This window comes from Coregonus clupeaformis, chromosome 24, assembly GCF_020615455.1.
Source record: "Coregonus clupeaformis isolate EN_2021a chromosome 24, ASM2061545v1, whole genome shotgun sequence".
Classification (NCBI taxonomy): Eukaryota; Metazoa; Chordata; class Actinopteri; order Salmoniformes; family Salmonidae; genus Coregonus; species Coregonus clupeaformis.
Window position 1 is genome coordinate 3,311,612 of NC_059215.1, and position 16,584 is coordinate 3,328,195.

Genomic DNA, 16,584 nt, shown 5'->3' on the forward strand with positions numbered 1-16,584 from the left:
AGGATGCATTGTACATATCAGTAGAGATGTTCAATAAACGTATGATGAGGAAATATTTGTTGTCATTTCTACATTTGTTTTACTTAAAGTTAAACTTTAGTGAAATGTTGAATGTTTCAGACACTGTCCTCAATATTGTTGGTTTGTATGTTCAGGTGACTCGAGGCGAGCATGCATTTTTGTCATTTATCCATGCAGCTTACATGGGGTTTCCTCAGACAGTGGTAGACTGCACCCATCGTGGTCGACATCAATGCAATCTCTTAATCTCTGTTCACAGAGAATGGTTGTGCCCTGCAATAAAACAGAGGGGACATACTTTCAACACAGTACAGTACAAGCTTTATGTAATTTGTTCCTTTTTGTCTAATGCTCCTCAATCTGTTCTCACACACACAGAGAGAATCTGTTTGCTGATTCACAGTTTCACCAAGAGGACAATAGCATGCCTGTTCAGTGACCACTACGGCTGTGTAGTTGAGGCATGGAGAAGAAAGAAAGTGATTCATCTGCCTATCCCAACATATACATTAATGTATAAATTGGAGAGTGGAGACATTACACAATTTGTCCACAGATCAGGGACAGATTATCACATGCCTGGATAACAATTACGTGTTGTTACCATGTATTCTCACTAGAAAACGATGTCACTCCCTGTACTTGGACTTTTCAGTGGGCCTAAATCAAACAGCCTATTTCCATATATGTAAATGAGCAATTTATCTGCAAAAGTATTTCAAGCCAATCTAGCTTGATTCAGCTACTGGAGAAGAGTTTGACTAAATGAATTTGTAGCCGACCAGTGTAGAGAGAGTGACAACAGCTGAAATGGGGGACTGTAGCGCAGAGCAAAGCATCACAACCCTATGGTCATGACCTGTACCGCAAAAGCCCGGGCCTCGGGTACTGGCACATGCACTGCTTACATTCCTCCACTCTCTGAGTATAGTCCAGCAGACATGTGAAATACTGTAATTGTCCCATTTCATGATACAAGTATCAAACTTGGTACACTAATACTAGATACCTTAAGGAACATTTTAAAGATTGGAGGCAGTCTGGGAATGCTTACTTACAAGCCCTTAACCAACAATGCAGTTCAAGAAATAGAGTTAAGAAAATATTTCATAAATAATAAAATAAATAAAAAAGTTACACAATAAAATAACAATACCGAGGCTATATACAGGGGGTACCGGTACCGAGTCAATGTGCGGGGGTACAGGTTAGTCGGGGGGGGGTGTTTCAATGTAAATAGTCCGGGTGGCCATTTTATTAATTGTTCAGCAGTCTTATCGCTTGGGGGTAGAAGCTGTTAAGGAGCCTTTTGGACCTAGACTTGGCGCTCTGTTACCGCTTGCCATGCGGTAGCAGAGAGAATAGTCTATGACTTTGGCGATATACCAGGCGGTGATGCAACCGGTCAGGATGCTCTCGATGGTGCTGCTGTAGAACCTTTTGAGGATCTGGGGACCCATGCCAAATCTTTTCAGTCTCCTGAGGGAGAAAAGGTGTTGTCGTGCCCTCTTAACAACTGTCTTGGTGTGTTTGGACCATGATAGTTTGTTGGTGATGTGGACATCAAGGAACTTGAAACTCTCGATCCAATCCACTATAGGCTGTCTCATCGTTGATGGTGATCAGGCCTACCACTGTTGTGTCATCAGCAAACTTAATGATGGTGTTGGAGTCATGCTTGGCCACGCTGTCATTGGTGAACAGGGAGTACAGGAGGGGACTAAGCACACACCCCTGAGGGGCCCCCGTGTTGAGGATCAGCGTGGCAGGTTATCTTCACTTTCTTGGGCACAGGGACTATGGTGGTCTGCTTGAAACATGTAGGTATTACAGACTCTGTCAGGGAGACGTTGAAAATGTCAGTGAAGACACTTGCCAGTTGGTCCGCGCATGCTCTGAGTACATGTCCTGGTAATCCGTCTGGCCCTGCAGCCTTGTGAATGTTGACCTGTTTAAAGGTCTTGCTCACATCGGCTACGGAGAGCGTGATCATAGAGTCGTCCGGAACAGCTGGTGCTCTCATGCATGCTTCAGTGCTGCTTGCCTCAAAGCGAGCATAAAAGGCATTTAGCTCGTCTGGTAGGCTCGTGTCACTGGGCAGCTCGCGGCTGTGTTTCCCTTTGCAGTCCGTGATAGTTTGCAAGCCCTGCCACATCCGACGAGTGTAGTAGGATTCAATCTTAGTCCTGTATTGACGCTTTGCCTGTTTGATGGTTTGTCTGAGGGCATAGCGGGATTTCTTATAAGAGTCCGGATTAGTGTCCCGCTCCTTGAAAGCGGGTGCTCTAGCCTTTAGCTCGGTGCAGATGTTACCTCTAATCCAAGGCTTCTGGTTGGGATATATACAGTACCAGTCAAAAGCTTTGACACACCAACTCATTCAAGGGTTTTTCTTTATTTAATTTTTTTACATTGTAGAATAATAGTGAATATATCAAAACTTTGAAATAACACATGTGGAATCATGTAGTAACCAAAAAAAGTGTTAAACAAATGAAAATATATTTTATATTTGAGATTCTTCAAATAGCCACCCTTTGCCTTTATGACAGCTTTGCACAACCTTGGCATTCTCTTAACCAGCTTCACCTGGAATGCTTTTCCAACAGTCTTGAAGGAGTTTCCACATATGCTGAGCACTTGTTGGCTGCTTTCCCTTCAATCTGCCGTCCGACTCATCCCAAACCATCTCAATTGGGTTGTGGTCGGGGGATTGTGGAGGCCAGGTCGTCTGATGCAGCACTCCATCACTATCCTTCTTGGTAAAATAGCCCTTATACAGCTTGGAGGTATGTTTGGTCATTGTCCTGTTGAAAAACAAATGATACTCCCACTAAGCCCAAACCAGATTGGATGGCGTATCGCTCCAGAATGCTGAGGTAGCCATGCTGTTTAAGTGTGCCTTGAATTCTAAATAAATCACAGACTGTGTCACCAGGAAAGCATCCCCACACCCTAACACCTCCTCCTCCATGCTTTACGGTGGTAACTACACATGCAGAGATCATCAGCTCACCCACACCGCGTCTCACAAAGACACGGCGGTTGGAACCAAAAATCTCCAATTTGGACTCCAGACCAAAGGACAAATTTCCACCGGTCTAATGTCCATTGCTCGTGTTTCTTGGCCCAAACAGGTCTCTTCTTCTTATTGGTGTCCTGTAGTAGTGGTTTCTTTGCAGCAATTCAACCATGAAGGCCTGATTCCCACAGTCCCCTCTGAACAGTTGATGTTGAGCTGTGTCTGTGACCTGAACTTTATTTGGGATGCAATTTCTGAGGCTGGTAACATTTACATTTACATTTACATTATTTAGCAGACACTCTTATCCAGAGCGACTTACACATTGATGTAACTGTAGTGAACTTATCCTCTGCAGCAGAGGTAACTCTGGGTCTTCCATTCACGTGGCGGTCCTCATGAGAGCCAGTTTCATCATAGCACTTGATGGTTTTTGCGACTGCACTTTAAGAAACGTTCCGTTTCTTGAAATGTTCCGTATTGACTGACTTTCATGTCTTAAAGTAATGATGGACTGCAATTTCTCTTTGCTTATTTGAGCTGTTCTTGCCATAATATGGATTTGGTCTTTTACCAAATAGGGCTATCTTCTGTATACCCCCCCCCCCCCTCCCCCTTGTTACAATACAACTGATTGGCTCAAACGCATTAAGAAGGAAATTAACTTTTTAGAAGGCACACCTGTTAATTGAAATGCATTCCAGGTGACTTCCTGATGAAGCTGGTTGAGAGAATGCCAAGAGTATGCAAAGCTGTCATCAAGGCAAAGGGTGGCTATTTGAAGAATCTCAAATATAAAATATATTTTGATTTGTTTAACACTTTTTTGGTTACTACATGATTCCATATGTGTTATTTCATAGTTTTGATGTCTTCACTATTATTCTACAATGTAGAAAATAGTAAAAATAAAGAAAAATCCTTGAATGAGTAGATGTGTCCAAACATTTCACTGGTAGTGTATGTACGGTCACTGTGGGGACGACGTTGTCGACGCACTTATTGATGAAGCTGGTGACAGGTGGTATACTCCTCAATTCCATTGGATGAATCCTGGAGCATATTCCAGTCTGTGCTAGCAAAACAGTCCTGTAGCGTAGCATCCGTGTCATCTGACCACTTCCGTATTGAGCAAGTCACTGGTACCTCCTGCTTTCGTTTTTGCTTGTAAGCAGGAATCAGGAGGATAGAATTATGGTCAGATTTTCCAAATGGAGGGTGAGGGAGAGCTTTGTATGCGTCTCTGTGTGTGGAGTAAAGTTGGTCTATAATTATTTTTCCTCTGGTTGCAAGTGACATGCTTTTAGAAATTAGGTAAAACTGATTTAAGTTTGCCTGCATTAAAGTCCCCGGACACTAGGAGCACCACCTCTGGATGAGCATTTTCTTGTTTGCTTATGGCATCATCCAGCTCGTTGAGTGCGGTCTTAGTGCCAGCATCGGTTTGTGGTGGTAAATAGATGGCTATGGAAAATATAGATGAAAACTCTCTTGGTAGATAGTGTGGTCTACAGTTTATCATGAGGTACTCTACCTCAGGCGAGCAATACCTCGAGACCTCTTTAATATTAGACATTGTGCACCAGCTGTTATTGACAAATAGACACACCACCACCCCTCGTCTTACCAGACGTAGCTGTTCTGTCCTGCCGATGCACGGAAAACCCAGACAACTGTATAATATTCGTGTCGTCATTCAGCCACGACTCGGTGAAACATAAGATATTACTGTTTTTAATGTCCCGTTGGTAGTGTTTGTAATGTTATCTACCCACTAAATAAACCCCACAGATAATATAGACAATAATTATGATAATAAAGTACTCTGTCACGGTTTCGGCCGAGGCTGCTCCTCCTCCTTGTTTGGGCAGGCTTCGGCGGTCGTCGTCCCCGGAGTACTAGCTATCACCGTTCGATGTTTCATGTTTGTTTGGTTTTGTCTGTTTGTACACCTGTCCCTTGTTAGTGTTTGATTTGGTTTCCTATTTAGTTATCGTGTGTTGGGTCAGGTGTTATGTGTGATTGGTTATTGTCTAGCTGTTGCTCTCGTTATTACTCTCGTGTTTTGTTGTTTTCGAGAGTCCGCACTGTGTGCGCTATTGTCTTTTTACGCACGTTGTATTTTGTGCGTAATTTGTATTTTGCCTCCCGGTTGGGTTGGCTGTTCGCCTGTTTGGTGCTGACTTCATTTACTAAAGTCTGTTCACGAACGCCCGTGTTTCCTGCGCTTGATTTCCACACCGCATCTACACTCAGCTACTGACAGAATCACACATCACACCCATGGAATCAGCAGGAGCAACCGCGCCAACGGACATCATGGAGGACCGTCTGCGTGGGCAGGAGGACAGGATCAACCAGATCGGTCACGCCCTGGATCGGGTGATGAACACTCTCCACCGATGGGAAAGCAGCGGGGTACCCACGCCCCCACCTACCGGACCATCCCCATCGGTCAGTCCTCCTGTCCCCCTTCCGGAACCCAGCGGGATTCGGCTCTCGCTCCCGAGGGCGTACGACGGCTCTGCTGCCGGGTGTCAAGGGTTCCTACTGCAAGTGGAGCTCTACCTCGCCACCGTACACCCGGCGCCTTCGGGACACGAGAGCGTCTCCGCCCTCATCTCCTGTCTCACCGGCAAGGCGTTGGAGTGGGCCAACGCCGAATGGAGGAGAATAGACGCCGCTACTATTACCTACGCGGAGTTCTCCCGCCGCTTCCGTGCCGTGTTTGACCATCCACCAGAAGGGAAGGCGGCGGGAGAGCGTCTATTCTACCTCCGACAGGGGATGAGGAGCGCACAGGATTTTGCTTTGGAGTTCCGGACTCTAGCGGCAGATGCAGGGTGGAATGAGACCACTTCCGCTGCAGCCTCCGGAAGGACGTCCAGAGAGAGTTGGCGTGCAGGGATACCACGTTGTCGTTTGACCAACTGGTCGACATGGCCATTCGGCTGGACACCCTGCTCGCCACCCGTGGACGTCCCGGGTGGGGGTTGCCCATTCCACCTTCCGGCACCTCCGAGCCGAGCCCTATGGAGCTCGGAGGTGCTGGCGCTAGAGAACGGAGGAGTAGGAACCCGAGGGGGGCCGTTCCCTGCACCAACTGTGGCCGTGGAGGGCACACCGCGGCTAGGTGTTGGGGAAGGTCCCCGGTGGAGGTGAAGGCAGGCCACGCATTGGGGAGTCCTCCCAGGTGAGTAGGCGTCCTACTTACCCAGAGCTTTCTGTCGTTCACATAACCTTGCCTGTTTGTTTTCCACAGGTTGCACCTCGTTCCCAGCATAAGGCGCTAGTAGATTCAGGCGCAGCTGGGAATTTTGTAGATCACCAGTTCTGTGTAGAGTTAGGGATTCCTCTCCTTCCCGTTGATAAGCCTTTCCCTGTACATGCCCTAGATAGCCGTCCGTTAGGATCTGGGTTAATTAGGGAAGTTACAGCGCCCCTTAGGATGAAGACGCAGGGGGGTCATGAGGAGACGATTCAGCTCTATCTGATTGACTCTCCTGCGTATCCGGTGGTGCTGGGACTTCCCTGGTTGATTACCCATGATCCTACTATTTCGTGGCGAGAGAAAGCTCTTAAAGGGTGGTCTGTTCAGTGTGAGGGGCTATGTCTGGGTGTTTCCATAGGGGCGACCTCGGTGGAGAGTCCAAATCAAATGCCCGCACTGCATATTCCCCCGAGTATGAGGATTTGACACTGGTGTTTAGTAAGACAAGGGCGGCGCAGCTGCCGCCTCATAGACAGGGGGATTGTGCGATAGATCTCCAGTTAGGAGCAGCACTCCCGCGGAGCCATGTGTATCCCTTGTCTCAAGAGGAGAGGAAGGCGATGGAAACTTACATCGCTGAGTCTCTGAGACAGGGATACATACGGGCCTCCACTTCACCCGCTTCCTCTAGCTTCTTTTTTGTGAAGAAAAAAGATGGAGGTTTGCGCCCGTGTATTGATTACCGCGGTCTCAATCAGATTACGGTGAAGTACAGTTATCCACTTCCTCTGATTACGACTATGACGGAGTCATTACACGGTGCTCAGTTCTTCACAAAATTGGATCTCAGGAGCGCATATAACTTGGTGCGCATTAGAGAGGGCGATGAATGGAAGACAGCATTTAGCACAACCTCCGGTCATTACGAGTATCTCGTCATGCCATATGGGTTAATGAATGCTCCCTCAGTCTTCCAATCCTTTGTAGATGAGATTTTCCGGGACATGCAGGGGCAGGGAGTAGTCGTGTACATAGACGATATTCTGGTGTACAGTTCTACCCGAGCTGAGCATGTAGCCCTGGTGCGCCGAGTGTTGAGGAGACTGTTGGAGCATGACCTATATGTCAAGGCAGAGAAATGCCTGTTCTTTCAGAAGTCGGTCTCCTTTTTGGGTTATCAGTTGTCTGCGTCAGGGGTGAAGATGGAGGTTGACCGGGTGTCAGCTGTGCGTAATTGGCAAACCCCAACCACTGTGAAAGAGGTGCAACAGTTCTTGGGTTTTGCGAATTATTACCGGAGGTTTTCCGGGGTTTTGGACAGGTGGCAGCTCCCATAACGTCTCTGTTGAAGGGGGGTCCGGTGCGCTTGCGGTGGTCAGCTGAGGCGGACAGGGCTTTTGGGAGACTGAAGGACCTGTTTACCTCGGCGCCGGTGTTGGCGCATCCGGATCCCGCTTTACCATTCCAGGTAGAGGTAGACGCGTCCGAGGCCGGTATTGGGGCCGTCCTCTCACAACGGTCTGGCACACCACCTAAGCTCCGCCCCTGTGCTTTTTATTCTAAGAAGCTCAGTCCGGCGGAGCGGAATTATGATGTAGGGGACAGGGAGCTGTTAGCCGTGGTACAGGCCCTAAAGGTGTGGAGGCATTGGCTTGAGGGGGCTCAACACCCTTTCCTCATTCTGACTGATCACCGTAACCTGGAGTACATCCGGGCAGCTAGGAGACTGAATCCTCGCCAGGCCCGCTGGACTATGTTTCTAGCCCGGTTTGTGTTTAAAATCACTTACATCCCTGGATCCCAGAACGGGAAGGCAGATGCCCTGTCTCGGCGGTATGACACGGAGGAGAGGTCCGTTGAGCCCACTCCCATACTACCAAAGTCTTGTCTGGTGGCACCGGTGGTATGGGAGGTCGATGCAGAGATCGAGCGGGCGTTACGCACCGACCCAAGTCCTCCACAGTGTCCAGTGGGTCGGACGTACGTTCCGCTCGAGGTACGCGATCGCCTCATTTATTGGGCTCATACGTCCCCCCTCCTCTGGACATCCAGGTATCGGCCGGACAGTTCACTGCCTTAGCACTAAGTACTGGTGGCCAACGTTAGCCAGGGATGTGAGGGTTTATGTCTCCTCCTGTTCGGTGTGTGCACAGTGTAAGGCGCCCAGACATTTGCCCAGGGGTAAGCTACAACCCCTGCCCGTTCCACAACGACCCTGGTCCCACCTCTCGGTGGACTTTGTTACAGACCTTCCCCCTCACAGGGGAATACTACCATCCTGGTCGTTGTGGATCGGTTCTCGAAGGCCTGTCGTCTCCTTCCCATGCCGGGTCTCCCTACTGCCCTACAGACCGCTGAGGCTCTGTTTACCCATGTCTTCCGGCATTACGGGGTACCCGAGGATATAGTGTCTGATCGAGGCCCCCAGTTCACCTCCAGAGTGTGGAGAGCCTTTATGGAACGGTTGGGGGTTTCGGTGAGCCTTACCTCGGGTTACCACCCGGAGAGTAATGGGCAGGTTGAACGTGTCAACCAGGATGTGGGTAGGTTTCTGAGGTCTTTTTGCCAGGGCCAGCCGGAGGAGTGGGCGAGATACGTTCCGTGGGCCGAGATGGCACAGAACTCTCTCCGCCACTCCTCCACCCAACTAACCCCTTTCCAGTGTGTGTTAGGGTACCAGCCGGTTCTGGCACCTTGGCACGAGAGCCAGATCGAGGCCCCTGAGGTGGATGAGTGTGTGCGGCGCTCGGAGGAGACATGGAACGCTGCCCACGTTCATCTGCAGCGGGCCATCCGTCGGCATAAGACGAGCGCCGATCTCCACCGCAGTGATGGGCCTGTATACGCACCTGGAGACCGAGTCTGGCTCTCGACCAGAAACCTGCCCCTCCGCCTGCCCTGCCGGAAGCTGGGTCGGCGGTTTGTGGGGCCATTCAAAGTCCTGAGGAGGTTGAACGAGGTGTGTTACAGGTTAGAACTGCCTATTGATTATAGGAATATTAACCCCTCGTTCCATGTGTCTCTCCTCAGGCCGGTGGTGGCTGGTCCACTCCAGGACTATGAGATAGAGGAGACTCCTCCGCCCCCGTTGGACATCGAGGGGGCTCCGGCGTACACTGTGAGGTCCATCCTTGATTCGAGACGCCGGATGGGGGGTCTCCAATATCTCGTGGAGTGGGAGGGGTACAGCCCGGAGGAGCGGTGCTGGGTGCCGAGGAGGGACATATTAGACCTGTCCCTGCTGACCGAGTTCCATCGGGGTCATCCTACGCGCCCTGCTCTGCGTCGTCCTGGTCGTCCCCGAGGCCGGGATCGGCGCACGGCTGGAGCCGCGCGTCAAGGGGGGGGGTACTGTCACGGTTTCGGCCGAGGCTGCTCCTCCTCCTTGTTCGGGCAGGCTTTGGCGGTCGTCGTCCCCGGAGTACTAGCTACCACCGTTCGATGTTTCATGTTTGTTTGGTTTTGTCTGTTTGTACACCTGTCCCTTGTTAGTGTTTGATTTGGTTTCCTATTTAGTTATCGTGTGTTGGGTCAGGTGTTATGTGTGATTGGTTATTGTCTAGCTGTTGCTCTCGTTATTACTCTCGTGTTTTGTTGTTTTCGAGAGTCCGCACTGTGTGCGCTATTGTCTTTTTACGCACGTTGTATTTTGTGCGTAATTTGTATTTTGCCTCCCGGTTGGGTTGGCTGTTCGCCTGTTTGGTGCTGACTTCATTTACTAAAGTCTGTTCACGAACGCCCGTGTTTCCTGCGCTTGATTTCCACACCGCATCTACACTCAGCTACTGACATACTCAAGACCTTAAAGGGGGTCATATTGAGATCATTTTGACCATAGTCCAGCGGCTACATTAAGTTTTTTGGGACTTAGAGCCACCAAATTTCACACAGCTAGGGCATGTCTAAATAAGTATTTCTGTCTATAGTGCCATCGCAGATTTTGTCCATTACCCCCCTGACGGTCATTTCCAATATGGCCGCTGAAAAACAGGCTAAGAAACCCAAGATAGGTAACTGGTTGGATAGATGTCACCAGGGGTACTCTGCTCCGGTCAGAAACCAAGCAGACCACAAAGAGTGCCAACGTTCACATATTTATTAAGGACTTGTGGTTGGACATGATAAAGTTGGATTTGTGTGTGGTTCTGCAACAAAGGAGAGACATAAAATGTAAAGGTGATAAGGATCTATTAAACCAATGTAGCTCAAATAAGGAAAATAAGGAATTACATGACATCATAATGTTATGACTAAAATATACATGGAAATAGGAAACAAACTTACTCTTAACTTAGACACACACAACTGAAAAGAAACTGAGGAATGACATTATGATACAAACTAAAGGTGTGAATGAGCCTATCAGGGCAGTCCTGATAATTAGTGACAAGTGTGTGGCATTGAGAGAATCAACAGGTGAAATCAACTTCATTGATCTAGTTCATCTCAGTAGTATGCTGCTCCACTGAGGACTTTTGTACTGCCGCCAACCAGCTGCATGGGGCCATATTGAACATGATTCACATGGCCATACCTCCATAAATAATAGGTACACTTCAACTGTGAGAGACGGAATCTAAAACAAAAATCCAGAAAATCACATTGTATGATTTTTAAGTAATTAATTTGCATTTTATTGCATGACATAAGTATTTGATCACCTACCAACCAGTAAGAATTCCGGCTTTCACAGACCTGTTAGTTTTTCTTTAAGAAGCCCTCCTGTTCTCCACTCATTACCTGTATTAACTGCACCTGTTTGAACTCATTACCTGTATAAAAGACACCTGTCCACACACTCAATCAAACAGACTCCAACCTCTCCACAATGACCAAGACCAGAGAGCTGTGTAAGGACATCAGGGATAAAATTGTAGACCTGCACAAGGCTGGGATGGGCTACAGGACAATAGGCAAGCAGCTTGGTGAGAAGGCAACAACTGTTGGCGCAATTATTAGAAAATGGAAGAAGTTCAAGATGACGGTCAATCACCCTCGGTCTGGGGCTCCATACAAGATCTCACCTCATGGGGCATCAATGATCATGAGGAAGATGAGGGATCAGCCCAGAACTACACGGCAGGACCTGGTCAATGACCTGAAGAGAGCTGGGACCACAGTCTCAAAGACAACCATTGGTAACACACTACGCCGTCATGGATTAAAATCCTGCAGCACACGCAAGGTCCCCCTGCTCAAGCCAGCGCATGTCCAGGCCCGTCTGAAGTTTACCAATGACCATATGGATGATCCAGAGGAGGAATGGGAGAAGGTCATGTGGTCTGATAAGACAAAAATATAGCTTTTTGGTCTAAACTCCACTCGCCGTGTTTGGAGGAAGAAGAAGGATGAGTATAACCCCAAGAACACCATCCCAACCGTGAAGCATGGAGGTGAAAACATCATTCTTTGGGGATGCTTTTCTGCAAAGGGGACAGGACGACTGCACCGCATTGAGGGGAGGATGGATGGGGCCATGTATCACGATATCTTGGCCAACAACCTCCTTCCCTCAGTAAGAGCATTGGAGATGGGTCGTGGCTGGGCCTTCCAGCATGACAACGACCCAAAACACACAGCCAGGGCAACTAAGGAGTGGCTCCGTAAGAAGCATCTCAAGGTCCTGGAGTGGCCTAGCCAGTCTCCAGACCTGAACCCAATAGAAAATCTTTGGAGGGAGCTGAAAGTCCATATTGCCCAGCGACAGCCCCGAAACCTGAAGGATCTGGAGAAGGTGGGCCAAAATCCCTGCTGCAGTGGGCCAAAATCCCTGCTGCAGTGTGTGCAAACCTGGTCAAGACCTACAGGAAACGTATGATCTCTCTGAGTGGCGCAGTGGTCTAAGGCACTGCATCGCAGTGCTAGCTGTGCCACTAGAGATCCTGGTTCGAATCCAGGCTCTGTCGTAGCAGGCCGTGACCGGGAGACCCATGGGGCGGCGCGCAATTGGCCCAGCGTCGTCCAGGGTAGGGGAGGGAATGGCCGGCAGGGATGTAGCTCAGTTGATAGAGCATGGCGTTTGCAACGCCAGGGTTGTGGGTTCGATTCCCACAGGGGGTATGAAAAAAATAAATAATGTAAGTCGCTCTGGATAAGAGCGTCTGCTAAATGACGTAAATGTAAATGTAAATGTAATCTCTGTAATTGCAAACAAAGGTTTCTGTACCAAATATTAAGTTCTGCTTTTCTGATGTATCAAATACTTATGTCATGCAATAAAATGCAAATTAATTACTTAAAAATCATACAATGTGATTTTCTGGATTGTTGTTTTAGATTCCGTCTCTCACAGTTGAAGTGTACCTATGATAAAAATTACAGACCTCTACATGCTTTGTAAGTAGGAAAACCTGCTAAATCGGCAGTGTATCAAATACTTGTTCTCCCCACTGTACATATTCTTTATTTATTTTTTGAAAAGTGTTGAAAACGTGTGCCAACTTACTCTTTTTGTAAATGTTTACATGGCTAGGTCAAATAGTTTACATATAAACACTCTATACCATTAAATGGGTGTTCCCTGAAGTCTACTGGTTGCAATGATATATAATATGATATTCTGTTTTGTGTCAATTTTAAGAAATGTGACAGGAAACTTGCCTTGTACACGTCACTTTAGGTAAAACCTTATAGGAATGCATTATGTCCAGCAGAGAGACAGGTAACCCATTATGATGAGACCTTTCAGTCTTTACACAAAGTGAGTAGTAGATAGTGAAAACAGCAGAAGGGGAACTCGATCAGTGGACCACAGGTGCAGAGGTGAACACCAGGACTGGTCATTTGTGTGTCTGTATGTGTGTTCAAGCATTGTCAACGCTGTCAGGTCTACAACCTGACAGCGTTGTCAGGTCCACAACCTAAGAAACAGAAAGAATACTCTCCACCACTTATTGCTGCTTTATTACCATGTATCAAATAATTGCCGCAGGCAAAACACAGAGGCAGGATGATTACATCTGTTTATTGAATTCTAACAGCCTAAATATATTTTTTATCAACTCACTTTTATGCCTAATGTTTGCTCTGTGCTTCTGAGCAGAGAGGATGTTTTGAGCGGGCTAGAATGGGCCTGGTTAACTCAAACCACATCGATTGGCATCTGGTACGACCATTCAGATTGTATTCGCAGATCTCTAGCAGGAACCAATAGAACTCAAGTAGGTGTTTCAGGTGCCAAGCTTATAGGCATGTGACTGCAGTGTGTAGGAGGGAGGTTCCTATGTGAGAAGTGTACAGAAGGGCATGAGACAAAATAATGTGCAGTATCGGTGAAATAAGCGGTATGTGTTAATTGTAGGGGTGTTAGAGAGGCAGGTTGAGGTTGCCAAGGTTAGGAATTGTACAGAAGGTGTTGTTTGCTGAAGCAGGGAAGAAAGTAGAGAAAGAGAGGTCAAGGGGTAGGGATCCTAAGAGGCTCCCGGTGTGTAGCAGAGTTTTGCCAGTTCAGAGTGATAGGACTACAAATTAATTGTGCTTCAGCAAGGTTGGCTTTTTAGCTTTCATTGCCATGGTTATCAACTGTACCACAGGAATGGAACGTAAGTTACAGAAAATAGGTGTTGTGGTGGCAGCTGCGGAGAAGTGCTTGGGACTACGAGATTTTACTGCAGAAGAGTTACAGGGAGTGTTGAGTGGTAGTGTCCCGTCCTCCCAGGCCGTTGGCCTGGTGTAGGACCTGATAGGGTTAAAATAGTGGAATAGGGTGGTGGGTTTTTAATGAGTGTAGGGTTAGATGGCAGGGTACTTTTGAACCTTTTTCCTTTTTGTGTCAGAAAGTATCATGGATTTATACTCTAGGTCAGTTGGTGGCAGTAATGCAACATATTTAATGCATATTTAATGCCAACCGCCATTAAACCTAATCGAAGAAGAAGAAATTAAGTAGGTGGAGCCAAAATGGTCGCACTGTTAATACGTCACCAACAACACGCATCTACTGTGGCAGTTCAGAAGCCGGTCAGGGAGCATGGGACTTTTGAACTAACGACGGAAGATGGCGGAAGTGGATGATGAAGTGGAATCTGAATACAATGGCGGTAGAATCAAGGAGAATTGGAGTATTGTTCAAAAGAATGGAAAACGGAGCAAAGTAGGGTACAGTGATGAGAATGACCCTTCCTATCTAGTAGAAGTAAGGTTTGTTAATAAGGAGCAGCTGAGCAGAGTACCAATCCTGAAGAAACAATTTGAGTTATCCAAACTGGTGGAGAGAGTGCTGGGTAAAGTGAAGGATGTGAGGATCACGAGAGGCGGGCTTGTTTCGTTTTTTGTGATTCTGCGGATCAGAAAGAACGTGCGTTGTGTCTTGATCGATTTGATAAGTTTGAAGTGTTGTGTGTGTCGCTTCGGAACAGGGCACCCTTTAAGGGGGTTATATCTGGCGTTTCGTGGGAAGTTGATTTGGAAGAGATGAAAAATATTCCTGGAGTGATTGAAGCACGTCGGATGAATCGAGTGGTGAATGGGGAAAAAGTGAAGAGTTTCTGTTATTTAGTTTTTTTAAATGGAGTCTCTCCCTAATGAAGTGCGGTTAGCATTTATCCCAAGAACAATGCAGTGTGAACATTGTAAAGCTTTTGGTCATGTAGAAAGTGTTTGCAGAAGGGAGAAGCCGAGATGTACAAGATGTGGAAAAGATCATGTGTTATAAAAGTGAAGAAAATGTGACATGTTGTAATTGCGGTGGGAATCATGAAGCCACGTCTTCTAAATGCCCCACAAGGGTAAAATAGAATGGCGTGGTCAAAGTCAGGGTTGTACAGAGCATTTCATAAGCAGAAGCTGTGAAAAGGGTTGAGGGTTTGAATGTTGCACCAGAAGAGTCCATGGAAGTGGATAGGTCTTCACTGCAGGCTGCAGGGGTTGTCTTACACCAAGAGGATCCTGCCAATTTGGAGAAAAGATCTAGGAAGATTTAAATCATTGTGATTGCGGCAGAGCGGTTCCTGGGGCTGAAAGATTTCACATCAAAGCAGTTACATGGAATATTAGCAAAAGCCTTACCACCTTCTCAGGTACTAGAGCCTGAGAAGAGAGATATGGAGAACTAAAAGAAGAAAGAAGTGGTAGTTTTGTTTGTTTTGGCAATGTACTATTTTTATTAGGGTGGATTGTTAGAATCACTAAGTATGGATTATTATTTATTTTTTATTTATTTTTTTGGGGGGGTTCAAACCGTCCAGTTGGTGGCGGCAATACAACTTTTGGATGCAGTCCGCCATAAAACCCACAGAAGAAGAAGAAGAAGCCAAACAAACTTCCATGCATGGATATTTCAGTTATAGTTTTGTTCACAGACTTAATATTCATTAACGATTTATAGCCCTAGGGACAAGTAATACTCATGTCAACAGCCTGTTGTAGTTCGTGAATCTTAGCTATTAGGTTGGTTGAAGTAGGTAGCCAACATTGCCTGCAAATGTTAGCAATCTGGCTAGCAAAATGGCCCCTAGAAATCTTAAAGTAAAGGACACAACCAACATTTCAATTAGTAGGGCACATGCTCAAAGCAAACATGGTCGTTGAAATAAAGTATTGGCCAAGAGGAATCAGGCAGTTGCGCCTGGGTGGAGAGTGTACAAGACTAAGGTACCAATGAGCATCCAACTGTTAGTCATGTGCTGTAGTTAGCTACATCAATTATTGTACTGGAATAGGTAGGTAGTTATAGCATATTTACCTGTTGACTTATTCTCGTATGGGCAAGATTCGCGCCCTGCTAACTGAGGGGCTACAGGTGGAGATGCAACGGGAGAAAGAGGATAGTCTTCGCCGGTTTCAGGACGAAGTGCGCCGCCGCGTGGCGCAATAGGCGGCAGCTTCAGAAGTAATGCGAGACGGTGACTAGCCTATATTATGTGGATAATGGACATTTTGAATTGCTGTAGTTGCTTTTAGCAACGTGGGTGTATTTACAAACACTAGCGTTTCTTCCTATTGTAATGAGTTGCACAAAAACAGTCTGTGGGAAGCCAGAAGTTAAATAAAATTCAATTTAAACTTAAAGGGAAACTTCATATTTTTCAACTTCATATTCATCATCTCCAGCACCACCCCCAACGTCAACATGTGAAAAATGTGCGTTTTTTTGGTTTTATAGTAAAAAAGACAGAGGAAGATAAGTGTTTCCAATAACGTCATTGGTGTGCAGTGTGATTTTGACCAGTTGTGAGTAGTTATTGCCTACTAATTGCCTGATGTCATTGGAAAAACGTATCCTTCTCTATCTTTAATGGGCAGGAGGGTTGGTCATTATGATGGGGAAATTTGAGACCAAAAATCTAAAGGAATGTATTTTTAAACATACTTTGCAAATGTGGGTCTGCGG